Raw genomic sequence first — 21,463 nt, forward strand, 5'->3', positions numbered from 1 at the left:
TGTTGTTATGAACAGATAAATTACAGATAGGTAGGTAAGTGCTGTGGGGCTGAGGGAGGGGTGAATAAAGGGAGAGTGATTGTCGGTCGGATACGTAGAGGGAGTCCAGAGGCAGGACGTGGGAGAGAGGTCGGCGACGGGATAGACGAGATTGAGTTACAGTGAGAAGGTTGGTATTAGAGGAGCAGGGTGTGCAGGATGGGTTGGAGTCGGAGAATAGCGAGGTGAGATATGAGGGGGCACTGAAGTCCATATTGGGACTTTGCTTGGATTATTTTTCTACGAAACCATCCAGTGCATGTTTTCCCACTCCTCACAAGCTTCCAGTGTTCGCCCAGCTGCCGCCACATCTAACAGAAAATCCCGACCATTGGCTTTTAAACACTCAATCACCCTTCTCCCTCCTAACTTAACTCTCTGATCTCTTACTACGACCCAGCTCATTCACTTCCCTCCTCTAATGCCAACTTACTCACTGTACCTCAGTCTAATCTGTCTCGCCACTGAGCCCTGGTCTGCCTCTGGCCTGGAACCCTTCCCCCTCTTCTTATCCGACAGACCATGACTCTCCCCACCTACAAAGCCTTATTAAAATCGCATCTCCTCCAACGGGCCCTCAATTACCCTACTCTTTCTCCCTTCTCCGTCAGCCTTGCACTTAGATTTGTATCCATTATAATGATTATTACGGTATTTGTTAAACCAGTCTAGGTACTGAGCTCTGGGGTGGATATAAGCGAAGCAAATTGGGTTGGACAAGGTCCCTGTCCCATGTAGGGCTCACTGTCTCAATCCCCATTTTACGGATGAGGGAACCGAGGCACAGAGAAGCAAAGTGACTTGCTCAAGGTCACACAGCGGACAAGTGGAAGAGCAGGGATTAGAACCCATGACCTTCTGACTCCCAGACCCATTCTCTATTCACTACGCTACGCTGCTTCTTACGGCACTCCAACCTCAGTCCCACAGCACTTAGGTACATATCCGTAATTTATTTGAATGTCTGTCTCCACATCCACACTGTAAGCTCCTTGTGGCCAGGGAACATGTCTATCGACTCTGTCGTCTTGTAATTTCCCAAGTCGTGGCTCAGTGGAAAGAGCCCGGGCTTGGGAGTCAGGGGTCATGGGTTCTAATCCCGGCTCCGCCACCTGTCAGCTGTGTGACTTTGGGCCAGTCGCTTCATTTCTCGGTGCCTCAGTGACCTCATCTGTAAAATGGGGATTAAGACTGTGAGCCTCACGTGGGACCAGCTGATTACCCTGTATCTACCCCAGCGCTTAGAACAGTGCTCGGCACATAGTAGGCGCTTAACAAATACCAACATTATTATTATTACAGTGCTCCGCACTCAATAAATATGAGTGACTGACTGAAAGAGAATGACAAAACAAGTTGGGGCAGTGTAAAATTTCAGCATGATGTTCTTTCACAGAGCCCAAGGAGCTGTACAAAAAAATTCATTCAAATTCACCCTTTTAATAATCATAATGATGGTATTTGCTAAGCGCTTACTATGCGCAAAGCACTGTTCTAAGCACTGGGGGGATACAGGTGATCAGGTCATCCCACGTGGTGCTCACAGTCTTCATCCCCGTTTTACAGATGAGGGAACTGAGGCACAGGGAAATGAAGTGACTTGCCCAAGGTCACACAGCAGACAAGTGGCAGAGTTGGGATTAGAACCCATGACCTCTGACTCCCAAGCCCATGCTCTTTCCACTGAGCCATGCTTTTCCATCTCTCCTCCTTTGCCCCAGACACAATACACAGATTCACTATTTTCCCGACAACTGTGGACACCTAAGCCAGGGCGGGAAAGTGTTTGTTGGATTTGAAGCTTTTTAGTTTTCTCCTTATTTCAGAGAATATTTTTTGGTTGGCTACAACCTACACATTCCTTAATAGACTCACGTAAGTACAGGCAGAGAGTGAGTTAAGGAAAATATTTTTATGAAGTCCCCAATCCCATTTTGAACTAGAATAAATCTGATTAGCTGAACCTGATAACTTGATAATAGAATAAACTTATCAAAAGTAAATTTTCAGTACCCCTGAGTTTCAATGAAAGGAAAAGTTTTCTGGGCGAGTATGAACAACTAAAAATCTGTTCTTAAAAGAAATACACTCTTTTCATGCAAAATAAAAATAGAGGAGAATCAGTGAAACCAATAAGCACTTGTAGGGTAGAGAAAACATTACTTTGCTCAGCCTGAAAGGTGACAGGATAGAAATAATGACGATACGTTTCTCTTTTTGTGTTGCCTCACTATTGAAACTTTCAGGATTTTGTAATATAGATTTCATTTCTAACCTTAAGAGAATGGTGATCTTCACTATGGGGTGGCTTAATTTTTAAAGCCATTGGCTATTTATTCATGAAATGTCTTCTTAGCCTAGTCAAGAAAATAATCAATGGTGGATGTACCCATAGTGTTAAAGGAACGAGGTTAAGTTTGATGGAAATAAAGATGTGAGTCTGAAGGAAGTTTAATTCCCTCCATTTCTATTTCTCAGTCCATTTTGGTGTGACTCTTGACGACTCTTCTCTCGGACTCATGGGAAGCAAGAGAAGGTATCGGGAAGGAAGCTTTAAAATTGTGGGTGGAGGCAATGGGAATTTTGCAGGCCAGCATGGCCTAATGGAAAGGGCCCAGACCTGGGAATCGAAGGACGTGGGTTCTAATCCTGACTCCGCCACTCGCCGGCAGTGTGATCTTGGGTGACTCACGTCATTTCTCGATACCCAGTTTTCTCATCCGCAAAACGGAGAGCAAAAAGATTTGTCCGTAGTTTTCGTCAGCTCTCTCGCCTTTCTTTTTGAAGGGGGTGAAGATAGTGGCATTTTGGAAGTCTTACTGTATTTCCTCAGTGACCCATAAATAGAGGAAAAGCAAAGGAAGGAATCTGAAGATTAGGTCTCTTCCATGTTTGAAGATTTGTGCAGGGGTACCAACAAACTTGGGTGCTTTTCCGTCTTTCGAGCTTTTGACTTGAATGTGAATTCCTCCAGAGTCAGAACAAAGATCATTTTGTTCACATTTTGGCTCTTCTCCTAGATTTTAAAAGGTCTCCCTTCTCAATGGCGGAAGGGGGGGTTCACAAGCTTATCGCCCGTTTCTTGCCATCGGAGCAGGATTCTCTCTTCTGTTTTGGAGCGTGATTTCATCTATTATCTCCAGTGGTTCCAGCGTAGTGCTTAGGGGGCGAGGAGTTTCTTTAGGGATGACTACTGATGCTTGGTTTGGTGGCGGGCCGCAAATCCCTAGATTTTTTTTCATCTTCGGCATCCTACCCCAGGCTGCTCACGTTCATTAGCTAGAGCTATCTCATAAACGCTTTTCCAGGTGTCTGTTTTGTTAAAATCAAGAGGCGAAATTGATAAGTTCCTGGTAGCCTAAAAGCAGCATGGCCTAGTGGATAGAGCATGGGTCCGGGGGTCAGAGCGGGGTCTGGGCATCAAAGACCACAGCGGCCATCTTGGTCTCTGCAGCCAGGTCGCGGAGCTTCGACTCAGCTTCCCCTTGATCATTTAAAGCAAAAATGGACCCTCCGTGTAAATAACCTTTGTGTGCCCTTTGTGGTAAGCGAAACCCCTGCCTCAGGCTTGCTCATTTCACTCTGTGCTTCTGAATAATAATAAGGATGGTATTTGTTAAGCGCTTCTATGTGCCAGCCACTGTTGGAAGCGCCGGGGTAATCAGTTTGTCCCGCGTGGGGCTCACGGTCTTAAACCCCCATTTACAGACGTGGTAACCGAGGCACAGAGATGTTAAATGGCTTGCCCAGCGTCACACAGCCGACAAGTGACGGAGCCGAGATTGGCATCCACGTCTTCTGACTCCCAAGCCCGTGCTCTTGGCATTAAGCCATGCTACTTCTGAAGGAACACAAGGGGCAGGGGCAAGAAGCTGTTAGTTTTTCTGGGCCACTCACTAATAATAATAATAATAATAATATTGGTATTTGTTAGCGCTTACTGTGTGCAAAGCACTGTTTTAAGTGCTGGGGTAGATACAAGATAGTCAGGTTGTCCCACAGTCTTCACCCCCATTTTACAGATGAGGGAACTGAGGCCCAGAGAAGTTAAGTGACTTGCCCAAAGTCACACAGCTGACAGGCGGCAGAGCCGGCTTTCGAACCCATGACTTCTGACTCCCAAGCCCGCACTCTTGCCACTAAGCCACGCTGCTTCTCTGATGCTTCACTAATGAGAACTGGGGTTGACACAGAAATAGGGGTGGTATTTGAAGTGTTTATTAAATTCCGGGGTAGACAGAAGATAAACAGGTCGGACACGGGGAGCTCAGGGTGTAAGTAAGAGAGAGGACAGACATTGAATCCGCACCGTACGGATGAGGAAACCGAAGCCCAGAGAAGCTAAGTGACTTGACCAAGGTCACGCAGCAGGCAAGGTGGACAGGGATTGTGTCCAACCTGATTCTCTTGTAGCTTCCCCGGTGCGTAGCACGGCGCTTAACAAATACCATAAAAGAAAGAAAAGAACCCAGTCCTTTGGCTCCCAGGCCCAGCCTCTTTTCCTAAGGTCACGCTACCTTTCAACCGCCATCACTCCACTGCTGAATGCAAGTTGTCTTTCCTGAAGTTTCTGAGGCAGGTCCACTGTTTGCAGTGGGAGACTCAATTATCCATCTCCAAACGGTTTCTGAACTGAAGGTTTCAGGTTACGGTCCTGCATAAAGTCATTCAGGGCTCTAATAAAGGGGGGACACCTCTGACAAGAGTCACATCTCCCGGCTGCTTAGCACAGTGCTCCGCGCGGAGTAAGTCCTTAATAAAATTCTTCAGAAGCCTTGGCCTAGTGGAAAGAGGTTCAGGCCTGGGAGTCAGAGGATCTGAGTTCCAATCTCAGCACTATCACTTGCCACCCGTGTGACCTTGTTCGGATCACTTCACTTCTCCGTGGCTCAGTTTCCATAATGGTAAAATGGGAATTCAATACCTGTTCTCCCTTCTACTCGGTCTGTAAGACCCATAAGGGACAGGGACTGTGTTCGACCTGATTAACTTGTATTTACCCCGGCGCTTGTGTTTGCCTTAATAAATACCGTTAAAAAGAATGACTGACTACATAAATAAATTCCCCCGATTTAATGATTATATACTGAACGATGGTAAAAACAGCCTCTCATCGAGAAGATCAGTATTTCATTTTAAATAATGGACATAAACTGCTTTTTAATCATCAGGGATGATTTTTTTATTAAGGTTTGGAAACCTGGGTGCAGATACTTCCTCTAAGCTGCTGAGCTATTGCTGAGTTTCCATTTATTAACACTGCAGCACTAGCTGAATGATGTTTCCAATCAAGAATCCTGCCTTTTGCCCCCACACAAAAAAGTTCTGGCAAGGATCATTTTCTCATTAAAAAAGTTGGCTTCGGAGAAAGCGGTGGGTGAAAAATAATTTTATTAAGCCTGTAAGTCCTTTAGCTCTATTTCGGGAATTACAGGAATAGCTGAGGGGGCTCTTCTGGCTATGAGTTTTACAGCTTGACTTAACCGTGACCACAGTCCTATTTCTCAAGTCCGGGAATTTCAGATGAACTTGCTCCAGTCTGGGGAAAGTGAGTCCCAGAGATGGATGATTAGTAAACTGTCAGCCAGACTGGGACACGTAAGCCGGTCTCAGGCGGCATCAGAGACCGGGGGAAGGAGCGACGAGGCAGGTGTCGGAGATGTAATTTGGTTCGGGTCTACAATTTCCAGAAAAATAACTGTGCAAATGAAACGGTTGCCAAGGCTTTCAGGGCATGCGGCGGTTTTTTTGGTGACTCTCTCAGAAGCACTTGTGGAGGGGGCGGGGGGAAATGGCCATCGAACATTTCTACATTAAGGAGGAAAGTTGGAATATCCTGTGAAATACTAAAGCGGCACGTTCAAGCGTATGTAATGATACGACATTTATTCATTAAGCGCTTGTGTGTGCCAAACATCACGGGAAACGTACTAGAATCACAACAGACACAGTCCGTGTCCCACCCAGGACTCACAGTCTGAGAAGAAAGCAGTACTGGTATCGAATCCCTGTATTACAGATAATCCCGCTCGGGGTCGCACCGAGAGTTTTCAGTCCTCCACCAGTCTCGGCTACGGGAGGGAGAGTCAAGCAGAGGCCTGTCCGCTCCATTCCTAGCTTGGCCAGTGGCTGGCGAGCGGAAGGTCATCTGCTGCAAGTCAAAACTCCCCCATGCTGGGCAGCAGCGGCACGGGAGAGAGTCGAAGGTGGAGACTCGAGTTTACTGCGCGGAGGGAGGCGGTGGTAAACCCCTTCTGGATTTTTCCCAAGAAAACTCTATGGATCCACCACCAGAATAATCGCAGACGGAGAGCGGGGCGCTGTGGGAGAGACGTGTCCGTGGTGTCGCTATGGGTCGGGAACGACTCGACGCCATAAGACGAGGCAGGATTACAGATAAAGTGAGGCACAGAGAAGTTGAGTGACTTACCCAGGGTTGCACAGAAGGTGAGTGGCAGAGCTAGGATTAGAACCCAGGTCCCCTTACTCCCATCTTCACTCTTTCCCCTGGGCCACGTGGTTCCAATGAAACAGAAAGGTCTCCCCGATTGATTATAAATTCCTCGATGGCGGCGATCGTGTCTATCGACACTGTTATACTCTCCCAAGTGCTTAGTGCCTTTGCGTGAATATGGTCTGTCTCTCCCTGTAAGCACCTTGAAGCCAGGGATTATATCTACCAACTCTACTAAATCATACTCCCCTACGTGTTAGCAGAATGGATACCATAGTTTATTTTCCCCTGCGTCTGACCTCCTCCTGCGTGCAAGGGATGGAATCTGGTTTAATAGCCACCCACGTATTGCCAGGGCTGAGTTAGAGTACTCTGAACATTTTGAAAGTTTAAATAGTCTCAGAAACCACCGGGATGAGAACATGTTGCAAAATTTCCATTCCTTTTCAAGAGGAAGGATAGTTTCTTGCCACCTACTTGCCAGGCAACTGAGGAATATTATTTACCGAGCACCTGCTGGGCGCAGACCACTGCGTTAAGCCTTGAGGAGGGTACGAAACGGTTGATAGATTCCATTTCGGCCCTAAAGTATCTTACGGTACGGCAGAGGAGACAGGACCCAAAACAATTCACAGACAGCAGGAGGAAGAAGTGGATAAATAGATAAGCAAATGCTAAAGTTATAAGCCTTATAAGAGAAGCATTAAGTTATAAGCATTTATGGATATAGCCACAGATGGTTATTCATATTCAAGTGCATAGTCGGGGCATAAATTATTTATATTTATTAATGCCTCTTTCCCCTCTAGACCGTAAGCTTGCTATGGGCAAGGGAATGTGTATATCAACCCTATTATATCATAATCTCCCCAACGCACAGTACGGTGCTCCGCACACAGCAAACACTCAACGGATACCATCGGTTTCTTGATGGATCGATAAAGAGATTAATCACAGGAGGCTTCCTGGAGGAGATATGATTTCAGCAGGATTTTGAAGCTGGGGAGATTGGCGTTCTGGGTATACGAAGGGCGAGGGAGCTCACTGTAGGCAGGGATCATTGTACGGCACTCGCCCGAGCGTTTAGTACAGTACTCTGCACACGTTAAGTACTCAATAAATGCCAGTTATGGACTGATTGATGGGGGAAATAGAGTATATGAATATTTACGTAAGTGCGGTGGGGCTGAGTGTATCAAAGAATCAATCTACCAAAAGGAAGCTCATCAATCCATCAATCAGTCATATTTAGCGAGCGCTTACTGTGTGTAGAGCACTTTGCGGTGCGATACAGCAGAGTCGATAGGTTCGTTCTCTGCCCACAGCAAAAGTCCGGATATTGGGCAAATACATTAACACAACAAGGACTTACTTGATGGGCAAAAACTCTGAGAACACAGTGTCCTTAGCTACCGTCAATCACTGTCGATGGTATTTATCGAGCACTTACAGTGTGCAGAGCATTATTACGTGCAGAACACAATTTTAAGCACTTAGGGCACTACAGTATAAAAGCGTTGGCAGCGAAGACAGTGTCGCCTAATGGAAAGAGCACGAGGATGGATTTCAGGATCAATCGATTTACTGAGCACTTTACTTGGTGCGGAGCACTGTACTAAGCTCTTGGAGAGTACGGCATAACAGAGTTGGTAGACAGTCTTACCCTCTCAGGGTCGTATCTGGAGAGTTTCCAGGCCTCTACCAGTCTCGGCTATGGGAGGGAGAGTCGAGCAGAGGCCTGTCCGTTCCATTCTTAGTTTAGCCAGTGGCTAGCGAGTGGAAGGCCGTCTGCTACAAGTCACAACTCACCCGTGCTGGGCAGCAGCGGGATGGAAGAGTCGAGGGCGGAGACTCGGTATGCCGCGTGGAAGGCGGCAGTGGTAAAGCACTTCCGGATTTTTCCCAAGAAAACTCTCTGGAACCACTACCAGAGCGAGTGCAGATGGAGAGCGGGGCGCTCCGGGGGAGATGGGTCCGAGGTGCCGCTAAGGGTCGGAAACGACTCGACGGCGCAAGACGAGACAGTCTTACGGTCTTAGAGAGTTGGTAAAACTTAGAGTCTAGGGGATACCTAGATTTAAATTCTGGTTCTGCCACACGCCTGCTGCGTTACCGCGGGCAGGTCACGTAACTTCTCTGTGCTTCACTTTCCTCTCCTGTAAAATGGAGTTAAAATATCTCTTCTCCCTCCTCCTTAGACCGTGGGCCTCACGTAGGACGGAGTTTGTGTGTGATCTACACTGTAAGCACCTAGTGGGCAAGGACTGTGGCTACCAAGCCACGAGAAGCAGCGTGGCTCAGTGGAAAGAGCACGGGCTTTGGAGTCGGAGGTCATGAGTTTGAATCCCGGCTCTGCCACTTGTCAGCTGTGTGACTGTGGACAAGTCACTTAACTTCTCTGTGCCTCAGTTACCTCATCTGTCAAATGGGGATTAAGACTGTGAGCCCCACGTGGGACGACCTGATTCCCCTATGTCTACCCCAGCGCTTAGAACAGTGCTCGGCACACAGTAAGCGCTTAACAAATACAAACATTATTATTACCAAATCTATCTCTCCTAAGGATTTGGCACAGTGCTCTGTGCACAGTAAGTGCTCAACAAATACCAATGAGTGATTCTCTCTCCCCCACTAGATTGTAAGCTTCTTGAGGGCCAGGGCAATGTCTACTCACTCTATTTTGCTCTTCCAAGCACTGAGTCTAGTTCTCAAGAAATTGCTCGATAAATAGTATCGATTGGCCGAATTATCTTGCATAGACCCAAAGATTGACACATATTAAGTGCTTCACAAATACCAACACCATTATTATCTCACCGTCAGAAGCGTCATCTCTGAAAAGAAACCACGGTGGTACAGAATACTTCAGGTTTGCTTCTCCCCATGCAGATTCGAGCCAACACTGAAATTTTCTACCAGAAAATCCCTTCCAAATAGTAAAGCTGATCCAAGCAGACCCATTTAATATTTGCTTTTCAAATCCTTTGAATCCTTAGCAACAAAGGCTGAAGAGAGTATGGGTGTCAGGAAGCCTCACAGCCTGGTGGAATGACCACAGGCTTGGGAGTCGGAGGGCCTGGGTTCTACTCCTGACTCCACCACTTGCCTGCTATGTGAACTTGGGCAAGTCGCTTAACCTCTCCGGGCCTCAGTTTCTTCAACCGTAAAACGGGGATGAGATACCTGTACTCCTTCCTTCTTAGACCGTGAGCACCGTGCGGAAGAGGGATCGGGTCCGAGCTGATTAACTAGTATCCACCCAACGCTTAGAAGTGCTTGATGCATAGAGAGTACTTTTTATCAGTGGCATTTCCCTTCCATTTACCACTTCTCATGGTATTGATTAAACACGTGCCAGGCACCGTACTCAGGGCTGGGGTAGATACAAGGGAATCGCGTCCCACATGGGGCTCACAGTCTTAATCACCATTTTACAGGTGGGGTAACTGAGGCCCAGAGAAGTTTAGGGATTTGCCCCAGGTCACCCAGCAGTCAAGTGCTTCTCTGGAACAGAATGCTGTTCAACTGCTTCACGTCCACTCGCCCGAACTGTTTACACTTACGCTTGTGAGAATCATATAGAAGATCATTTCAAACAGCACAACTTCACAGAACAACACGAACATCCGGGGAGTACCCGCACTTATTAAACGACTTAACTCTAAATCGAACTCTACGTTTAGCCCCACAGCCCTCCCAGAGACAGGGGGACTTTCAGTCTCCGAGCCGATGTCGGTCTCGGGTAATCCGGTCTTTTTTTTTTCCACTTAGAACGGAACCTTGACAGGACACTTCGGTGAATGGTAGCTAATCTGAAATAGTGTCCAGGAGGGATATCGGATGGTTTTTAGGAGTCCAGAGGTTGTCGATTCTTCATCATAATTCCTACCAATGTGCCTCTTCATTAGCCTTCTGCGCGTTTCCCTCAAAGGCAGGCAGCTCGTTGATAGATATTCTTTTTCATTAAATGCCACACACGTCTCCGTCCCTGTGTAACCTAGCAACCAGACATTTTGGCTCTAATAAATGAAGCCGTTCTCATCTTCGTGCTAATACGCCTAATATCCCCCAATTCTGTAAGAGAAATATTCACCGTAGTCTTGTGGTCACCTATTTTTGCCCAAGTATCCACGTGGGCTTTCGGATAAAATAGATGACAGTCTGAGCTTCGGGGGAGGATTTGAATTTGACATCACCACTCACTGAAGCCGGAGGTCTCAGACTGTAAGATCCCAAAGGGACCGTGTCTAATTCGTCGTTTCTCCCAGCACTTAGTTCAGCGGTCTGCACATTATAAGCGCTTAATCGATACTACTATTGATTCTGACCCTCCGATTATGAGTCAATCTAAAAGGAAATCCTATCTGAGGGTTGAAAATCGCAGCTCCTCCAAGAAGCCACCCCGACTGACCTCTCTTTTCCCCACCCTAATCATCCTCCCTCCCGTTTCGTCTGTGTACTTGGGTCGGTATCCATTAGACACTTCGGTATCATCTCATCACGAGCCCCATCGTGCTCATGTACATCCGCTTATTCTCTGTCGCTTCCCCAGTCATCTATTTTAGTCTATGCTTCCCCCTAGACAGTAAGCTCCTTGAGGGCAGGGATGGTTGTCTACCAACTCTACTGTACTGTACTTTCCCGTCTGCTTAGTACAGTGCTCCGCACCCAGCAGAAAACTCAATAAATACAGTAGTTTAGTGGGTAGAGTACAGGCCTGGGAGTCAGAAGGACCTGCGCTCGGCCACTTGTCAGCTGTGTGACTTTGGGCAAGTCACTTAACTTCTCGGTGCCTCAGTTACCTCATCTGTAAAATGGGGATTAAGACGGTGAGCCCCACGTGGGACAACCTGATTCCCTTGTGTCTACCCCAGCGCTTAGAACAGTGCTCGGCACATAGTAAGCGCTTAACAAATACCTGGATTCTAATCTCACTTCTGCCACATGTCTGCTGTGTGACCTTGGGTAAGTCACTTAGCTTCTCTGAGCCTCAGTTACCTCATTTGTAAAATGGGAATTAAGAGTGCGAGCCCCATGGGGGACAGGGACTGCGCCGGGGTGGATACAAGCAAATCGGGTTGGACGTAGTCCCGGTCCCACGTGGGGCTCGTAGTTTTGATCCCCATTTTCCAGATGAGGTAACCGAGGCCCAGAGAAGTGAAGTGACTTGCCCAAGGCCACACAGCAGACAGGTGGCGGAATCGGGATTAGAACTCATGACCTTCTGACTCCCAGGCTCCGACTCTACCCACTACACCACGCTGCTTCTCGAAAGTAGATGGCAGGAAAGACTCTTTCGTCCTAAATGGGAATGAATACTTTCCGACATCCTTCCAACTCGGCGCCTCCCGAAAGTATGAGCCGTGGCCTGGGAAGGATAGGTAAGGGGAGCGGGGTCAGGTGAACCCCAAGACACCTCTTCATCTCCGCCATCTGCCTCGCCGAGGGGCCTCGAAACCTCCCCGAACTCACTGTTCAAGCACCTGGGCGTAATCAGTCAAGTAGAAGGCGGCAGGACCCAAGACTACCCGCGACAAGTAGACAGAGAAATAATGAGTCTCAAAATTTTACGATTCCACGCGGGGGAAAAGAACTACAAAATCCCACGTAGCGTCTACGGAAAGTGATTTGAAAATGATATACCTCTGCTGCTGAATGAGAGGAAGGACGTTTGTACATAATCGGCCCTTGCAGATGCTTTTAATCAACTAGGAGAGCGTTTCCAACTCTGTTCAGAGCGGGTAGGAAACTTCCAGAAGACCGAGATAAGAGCAGGGGAGGAAGATTTCACCGATCTATTCGGCGCTCTCCCCGCAGCCCCTCCACCTCCTGTGAATTATTTTTACGCGGGCTGCCAGCTGCGGGAGAGTTCGGCACAGGTTAAAACTCAGCGCCCGGGGAAAAGAGGGGATCTTCAGCGTCTGCTAGTCGGGGCCCGGAAGTCTCCTCCGGGGAACGGGCGAGGCTCGGGGATCCTATTCTTCGCTCTCCCCCCCCACCCCCCACAACGAGCTTTCGGCTTAGCGAGTCAAGAGTCCAGCTGCCTCTCTCTTTCCCTCTCTCTGCAGGCGCCGAGGGGCAGAGCCCGCTCTTCGCCGCTAATTCGGAGGAGGAACGGATGGGACGTGGAAGGGGTCAGCCATCCCAGCCCCTCGGGCCCAGGTCTGCTCGGCCGATAGTTCACCCGGTCGTTGGAGGAGACCCTCTCTTTGCTGGCATATTTTAGGGATGTGGAGACCTGAGGTTCGGGTGGGGTGCGCAGGGGAATGGGACCCAACGCTGCTCCTTTGGACCGCCAGCTCTCTGTGGGATCGCGGCTCCCGACTGTCGGATTGTACTTTCCCAACCGCTTAGTACTCTACGGTACGGTACGGAAGGAAGGTGGTTTAGCGGAAAGCGCACGGACTTGGGAGGTCAGAGGTTGTGGGTTCTAATCCCGGCTCCGCCGCTTGTCGGCTGTGTGACTCCGGGCAGGTCACTTCATTTCTCTGGGCCTCAGTTAGCTCATCTGTAAAATGGGGATGAAGACTGTGAGCCCACGTGGGACCACCTGCTGACCTCGTATAATTATAACGGTGGCATCTGTTGAGCGCTTACTATGGGCCAGGCACTGGACTAAGCCCTGGGGTGGACGCAAGCAAGTTGGGTTGGACCCAGTCCCTGTCCCACGTGGGGCTCACGGTCTCGATCCCCATTTTCCAGATGAGGCATCTGAGGCGCCGAGCACTAAAGTGACCTGCCCGAGACCGCACGGCGGACGGGAGCGGAGCCGGGATCAGAACCCATGACCCCGACTCCCAGGCCCTTGCTCTACCCGCTACGCCATGCTGCCTCTGCATCTACCCCGGCGCTTAGAACAGCGCTTGGCGCATTGTGAGCCTTTAACCAGTACCCTCATAATCCTTACTCTGCGTCCAGTAAGCGCTCAGTACGTAGCATCGACGGATCGACCGACCAGCCCGGTGGCTCCCTCCCGCCGAGTCCCGTACCTTGCTTAAACCTCGACCAATCCAGGAACAGAGTTCATCGTTCGTCTCCCCTCTCTAGCCTTTCTCCCTCCTGCATTTCCTAAAGCCCTGGGTCCTTACGCCTTAAAAAATCGTATCTTCACCTCATCCCCCCGCCCTTACGTCCCTACCCTTACACTTGGTTGCTTCCCCCTACCTGTAATATATTCAATATCCGTCTCTTTCAGGGCAGGGGTCGTGTCTACCGAGACCTTTGCGCCGTATTCTCCCGACGTTATGGTATTTGGTAAGTACTCACGATGGGCCACGCGCTGGGGTGGATACAAGATAATCGGGTGGGGCCCAGTCCCTGTCCCACCCGGGGCTCACGGTCTAAGTAGGAGGGAGAACAGGTATTGAATGCTCATTTTCTAGTCGGGTATACTGAGGCACGGGGTGGTTAAGTGATCTGCCCAAGGTCAGCCAGGAAGTAAGTAGCAGTGCTCGGATTGGAACCCAGGTCCTCTGCCTCTCAGGTTGCAGGCGGGGATGGCGGCTACCAGCTCGGGGGTACTGTGCTTTCCCAACTGCTTAGTACGGTGCCCCGCATGTAGTAAGCGCTCAGTACGGAGCATCGAAGGATGGAACGATCGATGCTGAGCCCTGAATCTTGCCTAAACCTCGAGCAGTCCGGGTCTTTTCAGAGCTCTAGGCGGGGAAGTTATCTCCATCAGGGCCTCGTGGCTCAGTGGAAAGAGCCCGGGCTTAGGAGTCGGGGGTCATGGGTTCTAATCCCGGCTCCGCCACCTGTCAGCTGGGTGGCTTTGGGCAAGTCGCTCGACTTCTCGGTGCCTCAGTTCCCTCATCTGTCAAATGCGGATGAAGACCGTGAGCCTCACGTGGGACAAGCTGATTAGCCTGTATCTACCCCAGCGCCTTAGAACAGTGCTCGGCACGTAGTAAGCGCTTAACAGATACCAACATTATTATTATTATTGTTATCCGACTTTGTGTTCGAATGAGCCTCGTAGGAGCTTTAATGGTTTTTCTCGTTAGAACGGAGACCAGGACGCAAACGTCGGCCCAAACTCATCAGACACGGTGGAGAAAGTCAGATGGTCCTTTGTAGAATTTATACCAAATTGCAACGTTGCGGTATCGCGGGGTTGCATTTCAAGTGGCCTAGTGGATGGACTCCGGGCCTGGGAGGCAGGAGGATCTGGGTTCTGATCCCCGCTCGGCCGCCGTGTGACCTTGGGCAAGTCACTTCACTTCTCTGGGCCTCAGTCACCTCATCTGGAAAATGGGACTTAGAGACGGCGAAACCCATATGGGATGTGGACGGCCTCCACCCCGACTAGCTCGTATCTGTTCTAGAGCTCAGTTAAGTGCCTGGCACATAGTAAGCGCTTAAATGTCAGTAAACAAAATAAAAGGGTGGCTAGAGGCTAAAGTCCTTGACTTCAATGTCCATTTGTTAAAAGGACGTTGAGCGGAGAATTCCAAACGATTAAGATTCATTTTCAATATCACTAATGAGATGGAAAATACCGTTAGAACCTGTAAAGGGGAGTTAGAATTCTCCACGGAGCTATTACGGACATGATTCAGCAAAGATCCTTTAAAATCGAAAATACGGAGGATTTAGCCGGAAAGCTTTCCGACGGATTCCTCTCTCTCCCCCCAGTTTGTCCTGTTTTGCAACCCGACCAAAGGTGCTCTCGGCTGATCGATGTCAAATAATGATAATAAAGAAAAGATTCCTTCGACACTTATTTTCCTTTGCGCTTTCACCGACTTCGTAGTCCCCGGTCCATTTTAAATCATCCAACGGATTACCCAGTACGTGAATCTTCGACACTGTTTGCCTCTCCGGCTGCCAGCGTTTTGGCTATTACATTAATGATTCACCCTTTCCCTAAAGGATGGGCAGAAGGCCAAAGGTTCCCGGCTTCTAGTTGCTTCCGAAAAAGGCTCGAAGACTAAAATGAAGTTTTCGATCTGCCCCCGTATTTTAATTATCCGAACTATTGCCGACCTCTGTCGGCTTCAGCTGTTCCTTGAGCTCTCGGTTGGCATTTCGAAGACTTTCCGAGTCGAGTATCTTTCAGTAGTGATCGCTGAAAACCAAAACATTCATTGCTGACGGAGACCGCGGCAACGTGTTTTTCAGGAGCGGAACCCATCCAGTCGGGCGTGTGCCAGACCAAAGGTGTCTTCGTTTCATACCAGAGGACGGTTATTTGGAAATTGTTTAGAAGCAGCATCGACTAGTGGTTAGAGCACGGGCCTGGGAGTCCGTAGGACCTGAGTTCTAATCCAGGCTCCCCCACTTTCTATCAACCAATCAACGGTGCTTATTGAGTGCTCACTGTGTGCAGAGCACAGCGCTAAGCACTAGCAGGCACCTTCCCAGCCACTCGTCCGCTGTGTGACATTGGGCTGATCACCTGACTTCTCTGTGCCTCGGTCACCTCATCTGGAACAAGGGGGTTAAGGCTGGGATCCCCAAGTGGGGTGTGGACGGTGTCCAACCTGATTAGCTTGTATCTACCCCAGCCGGCGTTTAATAGAACGGCTGACACGGAGTCAGCACTTAACAGATGCCATAAAAAGTAAAAATAAGAAATGAATGGCATCAATCATTACAATTAGTTGACCGACGGACGAAATGTGCCAATCTGTCGTAGACCCCCTCAAACCCCCGGCCTCCCGGTTCTCAGTCCAGCGTGTTTTCTACCGGGTCACGCTGATGATTCCCGTTTCTGCGACTCACCTGCTTGGCCTCTCCTCTACCCTTTTCCCTCAACTCTTTCCCAGTTTCCAACAACACTTCTCGGGCACTTCCCTACCCCCTTCCCTATTTTCAACTCACACTTGTCTTCAGCAGTCAGAGCCGGAAACCCATCCCCAGCAGGCTCGAGGAGACGAGGTAGAAACCCTAACAACTCAGTGATATATCATTCTTTTGCTATTATGGTATTTTTTAAGTGCTTGCTATGTGCCAAGGCTAAGTGATCCGAAGAATCCCAGTTACGGTTTCAGGGGATGCCTGGGAGTCAGGTGACCCGACTCTGTCACTTGTCCACCGTGTGACCTTGGGTAAGTCACTTAACTTTTCCGTGCCTCAGTTTCCTCATCTGTAAAATGAGGAAAAAACTCCTCACTCTAGGCTTCGAGGCTCTCCATCACCTCGCCCCTTCCTACCTCTCCTCCCTTCTCTCTTTCCACCGCCCACCCCGCACGCTCCGCTCCTCCGCCGCCCACCTCCTCGCCGTCCCCCGGTCTCGCCCGTCCCGCCGTCGACCCCCGGGCCGCGTCCTCCCGCGGTCCCGGAACGCCCTCCCTCCTCACCTCCGCCAAACTCATTCTCTTCCCCTCTTCAAAACCCTACTTAAAACTCACCTCCTCCAAGAGGCCTTCCCAGACTGAGCTCCCCTTCTCCCCCTACTCCCTCTACTGACCCCCTTCACCTCTCCGCAGCTTAACTCTCTTTTCCCCCCATCTCCCTCTGCTCCTCCCCCTCTCCCTTCCCATCCCCTCGGCACCGTACTCGTCCGCTCGACTGTATATATTTTCATTACCCTATTTATTTTGTTAATGAAATGTTCATCGCCTCGATTCTATTTAGTTGCCCTTGTTTTTACGAGACGTCCTTCCCCTCGACTCTATTTATCGCCATTGTTCTCGTCTGTCCGTCTCCCCCGATTAGACCGTAAGCCCGTCAAACGGCAGGGACTGTCTCTGTTGCCGACTTGTTCATTCCAAGCGCTTAGTACAGTGCTCTGCACATAGTAAGCGCTCAATAAATACTATTGAATGAATGAATGAAAATGGGGACTAACTCCTACTCCCTCCGAATTACACGTGGGAAAAGGCCCGTGTCCGATCTCTCTGTCTTGTACACTTAGAGCAGTGCTTAGCACATAGTCAGCACTTAACAAGTACCATTATCATCGAGGTTTGGGTTAACAACTTAGTCGTCTAAGAATTCCCACGTGGGACAACCTTGTAACCCCCAGCGCTTAGAACAGTGCTTTGCACATAGTAAGCGCTTAGCAAATACCACCATTTATTTTTATTTTAATTATCCTTTATCTCGGTATATTTTCAACTCTTATCAGAGAGAGCAAAATTGTACTGGGGGGAATTTTCACTTTTGCTATCTTAATGAGACGTTCAGTCTAATAACAAGTCAGACATGTTTCAAGTGGCCACAGTTCCCATCAAGGCTGCGTTAATGGAACAAGTCCAACCTGCCGAAGATAAAAGCGTCGGGGAACAGTGGACTGAATAGGTTGTTTATTGTGGGAAGAGTAACTCAGTCCATCAATAGTATTTACGCTGTGCAGAACACAATTCAATGGAGTTGGTAAAAATAATAATAATAATGTTGGTATTTGTTAAGCGCTTACTTTGGGCAGAGCACTGTTCTAAGCACTGGGGCAGAGACAGGGGAATCAGGTTGTCCCACGTGAGGCTCACAGCCTTAATCCCCATTTTACAAATGAGGTCACTGAGGCACAGAGGAGTTAAGTGACTTGCCCAAGGTCACCCAGCTGACAAGCGGCAGAGCCGGGATTCGAGCCCATGACCTCCGACTCCCAAGTCCGGGCTCTTTCCACCGAGCCGCGCTGCTCTTCATGGGAAGCATGGCCCCTGCCTTCAAGGATCTTCCGATCTAGTGGGAAGGTGTGAAGATGTTTTCTTTAAAATAAAAAAGGCAAAGTGTTCAAAGTACAAATCAGTTTAGGAGAATGTAGCTTTTGGAGGGCAGGGTCGGGGGGGTGTCTACCTTCTAACTGTAAATCTGGTGCGGGCAGGGATCCTCTCTCTTTATTGCGGGATTATATTTTCCAAGCGCTAGTGGAAAGAGCCCGGGCTTGGGAGTCAGAGGTCATGGGTTCGATTCCCGGCTCTTCCACTTGGCAGCTGGGTGACTGTGGGCAAGTCACTTCACTTCTCTGGGCCTCAGTTCTCTCATCTGTAAAATGGGGATTAACTGTGAGCCTCACGTAGGACAACCCGATGACCCTTTCTCTACCCCAGTGCTTAGTAAAGTGCTCTGCACATAGTAAGCGCTTAACAAATACCAACGTTATTATTGTTATTAGTAAAGCGCTCTGCATACAGTAAGCACTCGATAAATATTGAGTACAATCCTGTATCGTGCTCTCCCAAGTGCTTACTGGACTACTCTGCACCCGGTATCCCCCCAGCGCTTAGAACAGTGCTCTGCACAGAGTAAGCGCTTAACCAATACCACCATTATTATTATTATTATTAGCTAGCACTCAATAAATCTCATCGATGTATAGACTCAGCATTAGCAATTGAAGGCAGACAGAAAATCAGATCCAAGTGTATTTCAAATCTTATCTGCACGTGAATGTCTACATGTAATTTGCTCCCAAATGGAAGTCTAAGTAGGAGATTGCTCATCCCTCTAGACCGTAAGCTGGTGAGGGGGAATGTGACTACCGACTCTGTCGCACTGTCCTCTCCCAGGTACTGAGTACAGAGCTCTGCACACGGTGAGCGCTCAATAAATACCACTGATTCATCCCGATTCCGCCTCAGAACTCTCATCGCCTTCTCAGGCCCCCTTTCTCCCCTCCATTTCCTCAACGCCACAGAGACTGAGACGAGGGAATATCGGATCAAGACTGAGGCGTGTTTCTTCCAGGGCCACGATCGCGTCTGCTTGCCGTCTCGTTCTCTCCCGGGTACAGTTCTTTGCCCACGGTAAATTCTCAGTATATATGATCGGTTGACTTCGTCAGTTTCATCTACCATATTACATCCTTATTGTCGTCATTTTGAGGCCCCTTTTTTGTCTTAAAAATCAAAAGACCTGTGTCAAAATAGCAACCAATCCATTTTCCTCGAAACCATTATCCCCAGTCACTCTCGCAGCCGAGGTCCCTTCACAACTTTTATCAAGTGTCGCAGGGAGGGGACTAACAATAAGGACGATGTCATTCATTCTGAAGTGCCGCTGCTGGGATAGAAACACGATAATCAGGTCGAGGGAGGTATTTTATCTCCATTTCACAGATGAGGAAAATGAGGTAAACAGAACTTAAGCGACCTGCCCAAGGGCACTCGGCAGGCGAGTGACAGAGACGGGATTAGATTCCAGGTCTCCCGACTCCCATCCCATGCTCATTCCAGTATACTATGAAAGGGAAAGAGGGAGAATAAAAACAATGTCTGGTTTGCCTTTGTTCTGCACCCATTTGTGTGTCTCTGAACCCCTTTTCAGGGCTTCAGCTTGCCTCATTCTGAGAAAATAGCACTGGCCTGGGAGTCGGAGGACCGGGGTCCTAATCTTGACTCTTGTCAGCTTCACAGATACTACAATTATTGTTATTATTATTATTATTATTACTCTGACTCTGGGTGCGTCTTGAATCCCACATGTCGCAATCCCAGTAAGGGGAGCTCCTGCCCTAAAGAGACTTGTCTCTTGTTGACTGGATGGCACTCAGTACATTCCCAGGCCCTGTGACTCAGTGGAAAGAGCCCGGGCTTGGGAGTCAGAGGTCATGGGTTCGAATCCCGGCTCTGCCCCTCGGCAGCTGGGTGACTGTGGGCAAGTCACTTCACTTCTCTGTGCCTCGGTTACCTCATCTGTAAAATGGGGATTAACTCTGACCCTCACGTGGGACAACCTGATTACCCTGTATCTACCCCAGCGTTTAGAACAATGCTCGGCACACAGTAAGCGCTTAACAAATACCAGCATTATTATTATTATTCAGCATGCCTCCCATCTCCGTACCTTTCCCCGATCCTCTGAAATCTCCATGTCCTCTTTGCAGCTTTCTGGTATTAAACTCTGGTCCGCTTGCTTGTTGTTTAATGGAAGGAGCAGTGCGGCTTAGTGGATAGAGCAAGTGACTGGGAGTCGAAAGACCTGGGTCCTAATCCCGGCTCAGCCACGCGTCCGCTGTGTGACCTTGGAGGAGTCATTTAACTTCTCGGCGTCTCAGTTACCTCATCTGCCAAATGAGCATGAGCCCGGGTGGGACAGGGACGGTGTCCAACCTGATCAGCTCGTACCTACCCCAGAACTTAGAATAGTGCTTGGCACATAGCAAGCACTTAAAAATACCATAATAGCAAAAGAATGATATATCACTGAGTTGTTGGGGTTTCTACCTCGTCTCCTCGAGCCTGCTGGGGATGGGTTTCCGGCTCTGACTGCTGAAGACAAGTGTGAGTTGAAAATAGGGAAGGGGGTAGGGAAGTGCCCGAGAAGTGTTGTTGGAAACTGGGAAAGAGTTGAGGGAAAAGGGTAGAGGAGAGGCCAAGCAGGTGAGTCGCAGAAACGGGAATCATCAGCGTGACCCGGTAGAAAACACGCTGGACTGAGAACCGGGAGGCCGGGGGTTTGAGGGGTCTACGACAGATTGGCACATTTCGTCCGTCGGTCAACTAATTGTAATGATTGAGCGCTTACTGTATGCAGATCACTGCGCTAAGATCTTGGGAGAGTACACTATATCAATAAACAGACGCATCCCCTGCCCACAGTGAGTTTACGGTCTAGATGAACCATCCAGTCCAGTTTGCGCTACGGCACATTAATTGGGTGAAATCCTTCCATGTGATCAATGAATGACATGTTTAATATCGGCTCCTGATCCGTCGCCTTCGTTATTTAAATTACGAAATCACCCGTTGCCGCGCCCAAGGATGGCACCGGGGCCAAGGGAAGGGGATTCTGACCCCAGACGACCTCTCCCTACGGGGGTGGAGGAAGGACGGGCGGGGAAGAGAATTTGAGATTACTCAAATGAGGCTCTTCTCCCATTTTCAATTACTTAGAAATCATCATCATCATGGTATCTGTCAAGCGCTTACTATGTTCTAGGCACCGTTCTAAGCGCTGGGGTGGATACAAGCGAATCGGATTGAACGCAGTCCCTGTCCCAAATGGGGCTCCTAGTCTCAATCCCCATTTTACAGATGAAGTAACTGAAGCACAGAGAAGTAAAGTGACTTGCTCAAGGTCACA

General features: G+C 49.0%; 1 protein-coding gene and 1 non-coding gene across 2 annotated transcripts in view; one reads left to right on the top strand and one right to left on the bottom strand.

The window, feature by feature from the left end:
- The window catches only part of BANK1 (B cell scaffold protein with ankyrin repeats 1), a 311,769-nt gene that overhangs the window by 57,661 nt on the left and 232,645 nt on the right, over positions 1-21,463 (bottom strand). The gene's annotated exons all lie outside the window — the stretch shown is intronic.
- On the top strand, positions 8,155-8,292 carry LOC114815723. The gene has a single exon (XR_003763525.1). It is a non-coding gene; the product is annotated as a small nucleolar RNA SNORA7 (small nucleolar RNA).

The sequence above is a fragment of the Ornithorhynchus anatinus genome, chromosome 12, assembly GCF_004115215.2.
Source record: "Ornithorhynchus anatinus isolate Pmale09 chromosome 12, mOrnAna1.pri.v4, whole genome shotgun sequence".
Lineage (NCBI taxonomy): Eukaryota > Metazoa > Chordata > Mammalia > Monotremata > Ornithorhynchidae > Ornithorhynchus > Ornithorhynchus anatinus.